Genomic DNA, 9,122 nt, shown 5'->3' with positions numbered 1-9,122 from the left:
GCCACGTCATCAGATATAGTTAATCATCATGTTTGTGTGTATATATAGTTGCTAGAGATCCCGAAATTACCTCTGGATAATATCTATCATATCTTGGTAGTCTTGTTGTGGTTTTCTCATCGAGTCATAGATTATCAAGTGACTTTTCACCAGATCGATGTCCATCAATATCCAGTGATTGCTGCATGTGTTTATAGGATATAACGCATAACACTCATTAATTAACTAGAATCAACATATGAGCCATTAAGGCTATGATCGACATGATTAACACTCACTTGAAGTTATAGGGAAAGAGTATATCCTTCTTGTGGCGTTGGTTCACTAAGAAGTTCATGAGGTTACTCTCTGACTCAGACTTCCAATTAGTCATTGGAGTAATTGGGTCTTTGAATACTATATGGGGATCAACAAAACCAATTTCATTGCAGCCTTCCTTTCTGAGCTCTGTCATTGTAAATCTGCATATATATAGTACTTGTTAGGATAATTTATATGCATATACACACATATGATGAGTTTAATAATAGATCGAAAGAATTATTACTTATAGGCTATAGCAGCTAATGATAACTTTGTCCAGAGAGGTCAGGTGGCATAGTTGATGAAATTCTGCAAAGTCAACATACATAACATCATCGCCACGGAACCAATGTTCGTCTCTAATTCTGACACCAACGCAGAAGTCTCCACTGGTAGACGCCTGCATGTACCACTTGTTTAGCAGGTACATTTGCGTCCCTAGATCAGATAAGGCTTGAGGGTTGTATAGACTCTGGCCTAGTACAAATTTTTTCTTCCAAATATCAACCTCCGCCGCACTCTCAATGTTTCCATCACCAAACATCTGGTAAAGGTCGAGACCAGTTTCATCAAGAAATTCACCAAGGTGATCCAAATCGACATCTGGAGGTATGTTTGCCTGATGCATTAATCCTAAATTCGAACCATATTCATTACCAACAACTAGCGGGGGGATTGATTGGTGCGCTTGTTGTCCGAGTTGGGCAACTCCTTTCCCTGCCCGCTTCTTTTTCTGTGCCGCCTCAATTGACTTGGTGAGAGTGCGGTCATAGTCTGATAACGTTGATTTGGACGGCTTACGAGATTCCCGCTGTTGTTGCTGGTAAGAAGTCACCTTTTTTCTTAAAATATCCGGAGCTACGAAGAAGTACAGTTTCTCTGGGTTTCTCCTTGCTTCTTGATTCATTTTAAGTTTGTCATAGAATCTAGACATGTCTTTTTTATATGCATCAGTACCTTCTTCCTTCTCTTCAGATATTATTTTGGGAATAGCCCTTGGTTTCACGGTGGCTTTCTTTGCAGGCGGGGACTGGTTCTTCGTTTGAGGGGCTGGCCTCTTGCTAGGCTTCTTGGTAGGCGGGGGCGGGGGAGGCGTTGGAGACCTCCTTGGAGGTGTTGGCAGCGGCGTTGGAGACCTCCTTGGAGGTGGCGGCTGCGGCGTTGGAGACCTCCTTGGAGAGGGTGTGGATGCAGCCTCGTCTTCCAACACAATGTCATCATACAGAGCACTATGATGATCTGGCGATTGAACAATTGGATTTAGGTTGGGGGAGGATCTGCTACAAAAAAAGGAATGACATATTATTATGAGCAGATTGTTAATTATTTAAGCCAATACAAATTAATGATGTAGTGTTTTCATCCGCACGTACCTATGGTGAGGTAGTTCAGGAGGAGGTGGAGCCGACATCCCTGGAATGATGATGTAGCGCTTGCGCCATAGAATGAATGTCTTCTCCGCTTCTCCTAGAGTCTTCTCGCCATCACCTCCAGGAATGTCAAGAGGCAAATCACTAAAACCTTTTTCAGCTTTATCTACCGAGATGGTAGCATATCCTTCTTGGATTATATTCCCATGAATCCTTGGTGTCTTGGTTCGGTCGATAGGATTAACAAGACCGATAGCCACCTTGATTGTGGAATTCTCCTTCGGAATGTGTAGCTCACACGTTGTACAAGGTTCAGTGACGTCATCCACAGGGAAGCGCAGTCCTGTGTCCCCTTGATTTGGTATCTCCGTGGAAGCGCAGCTGCTTTTCAACTGAACAGATTGGCTAATGTTGATTCCTGGCTCTAATGCCTGCTTGCTTGCACTCACTGCTATTTGCACTTGCCTTTTGATTTCCTCCTGCATTCTCGCTTCAAGGTTTTTTTCCCGCTCCTGTGCTTCACGCACCGCTTCCTCCAACCTCTGGAGCCATTGTGCCTCTTCTTCCTTCTTTCTCTGGCGACTTCTGTAGGAAGGTCTGTCCTGAGGGAATCCATGCTCCCACGAGACACTTCCTTTGCCTCTAGTTCGGCCACCATGTTCAATAGTCCCGATGGCGTATGTCAGCTCATCCTTCTCTCTGTTAGGCCTGAACGCACCACTAGCAGTAGCTCTCTGAGCATAAAACAATCTTTCTGCTGCTTCTTGCAGTCTTGCGCCATAAACGCACTTCCCTGTCTCCTGGTCTAGTGTTCCCCCATGAGCGAAAAACCAATTCTTTGCACGTTCTCCCCACTCGAGTGATTCTGGTCTGATACCCTTGGCAAGAAGGTCTGCTTCCATTTTGTTCCACTTCTTAATGGCAGTCGGGTAGCCACCTGATCCCAAGGTATGGTGGTATGTCTTCTGTTGGGCATTACGTTGGTTCTTTATCACCCGACTCACACCCTCTTCCGAAGCCTTGTAGTGTACAAACTCATCCCAATAGGGCCTCTGCTTTGAGATCGGGCCTGGGACAGTAAAATCTGGTGCTATGTTCTTCTTGACATACGTCGTGTATAGGTGTTTCTTCCAAGTCTGAAACTGGGTGGCCATCTTCTTCATTGCCCAATCCCTAACTCGCTCCTTCAATTCATCACCATCTATTATATCATCATAATCATCTGTTTGGAGCGTGAAATGTACCAAGACATCATTCCAAATTAACGCCTTGTCACGATCGGAGACAAAACTGATATGAGGAGCATTGGTCTTCTTCTTCCATTCACGGGTACTAATCGGGAGCCGGTCCCGTACAAGGTAACCACAGTGGTGCACAAATTTCATTTTATTCGGCCCCCCCGGTTCTCCTGTATCCACATTGAACTCCGAGATGATGAAGCGACCCTCCAATGGCTTTTTGGGACCTCGAACATTTTTACTCTTCGTTGTAGTTGTTGATGTCGATCCAGAGGGCTACAAAACATAAACATTATTTTTAATGTCATGAGCACACATAAGACATATGATAATATATATATATAGCTAATAATAAAAAATATATACTTGGCCAATATGTTGTTGCTCATTTTGTTCAAGAGCTAAGTACTGACTCCCGTCATCTACATCCTCTTGCACGTTATTTTTAGCACCATCATCGCCGGCAACTTGAGTGCCAGTGTTGATCAAATTCATCATCAACTCCTCCTCATCCATATTTCTCGGGTCGGGCCATCTAGCTTCAAAAAACAAAACCAATATATAGTACGTCAAATCTTTGCTTATTACATGCAGTAAAATCTACAAACAATATGCATTATTAAATCTTGCCCCTCGATCACGGACGCAATTCGCCACACTAGGACGAACTACGTCGGTACTAGGGTGAATTAGGGCACGAGAAATGGCGGTTGACAAGAGTGGCGGTGCTCCACTCCGCCGTATATATGTCATGTACACATGGGTGAACGAGGGCGGCGGTGCTCCGCCGTATACATAGAAACGCATGGACGAAATGCATATGAATACAAATGACGTATATATACGTGTCGGCGCGGTGGCCGGTGTGCTGACGACGATGACGTGAGGCGGGCCGGTGTGCTGACGACGACGACGACGTGAGGCGGGCTGGGGCGGTGTCGGTGCGTGATGTTGTGATCCTATGTACCATGTGAACCATGTAGTCATTCATCATATGAGAAAATTCTATGTTAATAATGTAAGTATAAGTCATTATGAAATGTAAGTATATGTGTCTTATTGCTCATATACCATTACTATTTCCGAAATGATAAGAATTTATTTTCTTCTTCTACAGGCGATCTCTGATGCTATGATATAAAGTTTGAAGATAGTCTTCCCGGAAAAATATGTAATGCTCATATTACTTTAGCACATTAATATATTATAATCTGTATATTCAAAGTTCACAAATGAAGAAACATTGAAGTTTTCCTTCATTTGTCTGTAGCCATGCATGCAAGTCCAACAAAAACTGCTAACATCATCACATGTGATATTTTTGATAAACTAAAAAACGCTTAGTTTACAAACTGGGTATCAAAATTGAGTTCCTATTTGACCATTATATATCCTACAACAAATCCTTCAAAAAAAAGACCCTACATGAATATATTTGGATAAAATTTCGTTAACAAACATTGATCTATGAAGATAGAAAAAATTCTTCTATTGAAACTGCATCTTGAAATAATGGCATATCATATAGTGATGAATATATGGCGGTTGATGGACTGGATCATTAGCGGATGGTTCGTAGCGTTGTTTCCAAATAATATATAGCATGTTTATTATACAAGCCATGGATTTACATCGATCTAATTAATTTCTAAAGTAATTTCATTGGTGATCCTTAATTATACTTGTCATGAGTTCAGGTCCCAGTGATCTTAAAATGTATTTTTGTACCATAAAATGCAGTTTTTGACACTCTAATTAAACTTGCTAATTTATCCATATAATATCCAAATATTCAAAACTTGCCTTAAGATATGTTTTTATTTAAAATCATTTAGAGTTCCAAATATTCATTTTTAGTTTCTAGATTTTGTGATTCAAAATTTGGAATTTTCAATCGACCTCGACCGTTGACATGGCTTACACCAAAGTTGTAGTTTCGACGTGATCTATAACTCGTCAGTGGAGGGCTCGGACGAATGTACAAAGAGATCGACGAATATATCACCTCGATCAAGCTCGGCAGTGTACTGGAGGGCCTCAGGCCGGCGCGGTGGGGCAACGCGCGGTGGAGGGCCTCGGGCCGGAGGAGGGCGCGGTGGAGGGCCACTGGGCAAGCGTGGAGGAGGGGCACGGGCGCGCGCGGTGGAGGCCGCACGAGGAAGAAGACGGCGACGCCGGTGTCACGGAAGGCGAACGGACGCGGCGCGAGGAAGAAGAGGGCGGCGGTGTTCGACGAGGAAGAAGACGAGCGGATCGATCTGCCAGGCGCTGGAGGTTATATAGCAGAGAGAATTACTCCCGGTGCCAGCCACCAACCGGGAGTAAAAACCCTTTACTCCCGGTGCGTATTACCAACCGGGAGTAAAGGTACCTTTACTCCGGTGCGTGTTACCAACCGGGAGTAAAGGTATACCTTTACTCCCGGTTGGTAACACGCACCGGGAGTAAAGGCTTTTTTTTGGCGGGCCACGAAACTGCAGCCCACCTTTACTCCCGGGTGGGCTTCCCACCCGGGAGTAAAGGTGGCCTGCAGTTTCGTTTCCCGCCTGTTTTAAGCAATAGTCTTGTTAAATACAATAGAAATGCAATAGTTTTTATTAAATACATAGTAAATTAAATAAAAGGCATAAAATTATTTTGTTAAAAATATGAATTTTATTTTTGTTTATTGCACATAGGAAAAATCGATAACCTAACTTTTTTTATTTTTTGTTAGAATTATAAAACATAATGTAACTAATATTTATTATTTCGTTAATGCAAAAATGTAGTGTTTAATTAAAATTATTAAAATTATTGGTTTTGGACAGGAAATTTGTTTTCACATCATTTTAACGTTAATATTTTAATTTTTCATCACTCAGTATCCTAATTTACCTTTTTGAGAGAGAAATCCCACCAAATCAAACATTGATTTAATTTGAAACATGACATAATAAACATCTGAATTCACAATTATTACATAATATCTCAAACACACACTATATTAAATCACTATATCATCAAGTGGGCACAGCAGTGAACTTCTTCTTTACGTATGTCCCTTGGTTATGATCGCTTCGTAACCATGGAGTGTCCTCATCATTTACCAAGATGCTAGGGTCTTTGTTCACTTTGAAGGGCGGAATTCGGTCATCCTTTTCATATTCTTCTGACATGTCCGACTTGTCCTCAATTCCCACGATGACTCTTTTCCCTGAAAGAACTATGTGGCGCTTTGGCTCTTTGGTTGAGTCATTATCGTTTTTCCCTCTTTTTGGTTTGGTAGACATATCATTGACATAGAACACCTGATTCACATCCTTGGCAAGGACGAATGGTTCGTCTTTGTACCCAATATTACTAAGGTCTACTGTTGTCATTCCATACTCGTTGTCTACTGTTACCCCGCCTCCGGTCACCTTGACCCATTGGCACTTGAACAATGGGATCTTCAAAGTAGGTGCATATTCTAGTTCCCATATTTCATCTATGCGTCCATAATATGTCTGCTTATTCCCATTCGGGTCTGTGGCATCTATGCGGACACCACTGTTTTGGTTCGTACTCCTTTTATCTTGGGCTACTGTGTAGAATATGTTCCCATTTATCTTGTACCCTTTGTATGTGACGATATGCCATGATGGTTGCATAGCCAATAAATACAGTTGCTCATGGATGCTCTCATCACCTTGACATTTTTTTCGCAACCAACCGCCGAAAGTTTCCATGTGCTTATGCGTAATCCAAGCTTTAGTCTTCCCTGGAAACTCGGATCGTAAGAGATCCTTGTGTGTCTCAATATACGGATCTACCAAAGAGGAGTTCTGTAGAACTGTGTAGTGCGCTTTATTGAAATAATCATCATCCGTACCAATATATGTTTTCCTCCCTAGTGTCCCCTTTCCGCTTAGTCTCCCCTCATGTCTCGATTCAGGAACACCAATCGAGTCAAGGTTGGGAATAAAGTCAACACATAACTCAATGACCTCTTCTGTTCCATAGCCCTTGGCGATGCTTCCTTCTGGGCGAGCACGGTTGTGAACATATTTCTTCAGGACTCCCATGAATCTCTCTAAGGGGAACATGTTGTGTAGGAACACAGGACCGAGAGTGAAAATCTCCTTGACTAGGTGAACTAGGAGGTGTGTCATAATATCAAAGAAGGAAGGAGGGAACACTAACTCAAAGCTGACGAGACATTGAACCACATCATTCTGTAGTTTAGCTAGATCAGTTGGATCAATTGCCTTCTGAGAAATTGCATTGAGGAATGCACATAGCTTTACGGTGGCTAGACGTACATTTAGAGGTAGAATTCCTCTTAATGCAACTAGAAGTAATTGCGTCATGAGAACGTGACAGTCATGGGACTTTAAGTTACAGAATTTCTTCTCTGGCACATTATAATACCCTTTATATTCGAGGAGAATCCAGATGGTACCTTGATGTTGTTTAAGCATTCAAACATGATTTCCTTCTCCTCTTTGCTTAGAGTGTAGCTAGCAGGACGTAAGTAATGGCGTCCATCATCTGTCTTCTCTGGATGCAGGTTGTCTCTTTCTCTCAAACAACGCAGGTCCTGTCGTGCTTCAAATGTGTCCTTAGGCTTTCCATACACACCCATAAAGCCTAGCAGGTTCACACAAAGATTCTTCGTCAGGTGCATCACGTCGATCGAGCTACGGACCTCCAGGACTTGCCAATAGGGTAGGTCCCAAAATATGGACTTTTTCTTCCACATGGGTGCGTGACCGTTAGCGTCTTTCGGAATAGGTTGGCTTCCATGTCCTTTTCCAAAGACGACTTTCACATCATTGACCATATTGAGTACATCCTCACCGGTTCGGTTGCGAGGCTTGGTCAGGTGGTCTGCCTTCCCTTTAAAATGCTTACCTTTCTTTCTTACGGGGTGATTTGTAGGAAGAAATCGACGATGGCCAAGGTACACGACCTTTCGACATTTTTTCAAGAATACACCTCTAATATCACCGAAGCAGTGTGTGCATGCATTATATCCCTTGTTTGACTGTCCTGAAAGATTACTTAGAGCAGGCCAATCATTGATTGTTACGAACAACAATGCTCGCAGATCAAAGTGTTCCTGTTTGTACTCATCCCACACACGTACACCTTCTTTATTCCACAAAATGAGAAGTTCGTCAATAAGTGGTCTCAGGTACACATCGATGTCATTGCCAGGTTGCTTCGGGCCTTGGATGAGCACAGGCATCATAATGAACTTCCGCTTCATGCATAACCAAGGAGGAATGTTGTAGATACTTAGAGTAACAGGCCAAGTGCTATGACTACTATTCTGCTCTCCAAAAGGATTGATACCATCTGTACTTAAAGCAAACCTTAAGTTTCTTGCGTCATTTGCAAACTCCGGGAATTCTCTGTCGATTGCTCTCCACTGGGACCCATCAGCAGGGTGTCTCAACATATTGTCTACCTTACGGTCTTCTTTGTGCCATCGTAACAATTTTGCATGTTCTTTGTTTCTGAACAGACGTTTCAAGCGTGGTATTATAGGAGCATACCACATAACCTTGGCAGGGATTTTCTTACGCGGACGTTCGCCCTCAACATCACCAGGGTCATCTCGCCTGATCTTATACCGCGACGCATGGCATACCGGGCATGCATCCAATTTCTCGTACTCTTTGCCACGGTATAGGATGTAGTCATTAGGACATGCATGTATCTTCTCTATTTCTAGCCCCATATGACAGACAACTTGTTTTGCTTCGTAGGTAGTGGCGGGCAATTCATTGTACTTCGGAAGCATCTTCTTTTGGATTTTTAGTAACTCTCCAAATCCCTTGTCAGATACACCATTCTTTGCCTTCCATTGCAGCAATTCTAGTGTGGTTCCCAACTTTTTCTGCCCTGCATCACAAGTTGGGTACAACAATTTCTTGTGATCTTCTAGCATCCGCTCGAACTTGATCTTCTCCTTTTCACTTTCACATTCTCTTTGTGCATCACGAATGACCTGACAAAGATCATCAGCCGGCTCATCTTCTGCGGCTACCTCTTCTTCAGCTTCTCCCATTGCAGTATCATTGAAGCACACACCATCAGGAATAATATCATTGTCGTCCCATTGTTCTTCTTCACCTTCTTCCATTACAACACCGGTTTCTCCGTGCTTTGCCCAACAAATATAGTTTGGCATGAAACCCGACTTGAACAAGTGTGAATGAAGAGTCCTTGAGCAAGGATATTC

This window comes from Miscanthus floridulus, chromosome 9, assembly GCF_019320115.1.
Source record: "Miscanthus floridulus cultivar M001 chromosome 9, ASM1932011v1, whole genome shotgun sequence".
NCBI classification, from domain to species: domain Eukaryota; kingdom Viridiplantae; phylum Streptophyta; class Magnoliopsida; order Poales; family Poaceae; genus Miscanthus; species Miscanthus floridulus.
Note: the sequence above shows the minus strand (reverse complement) of the source record.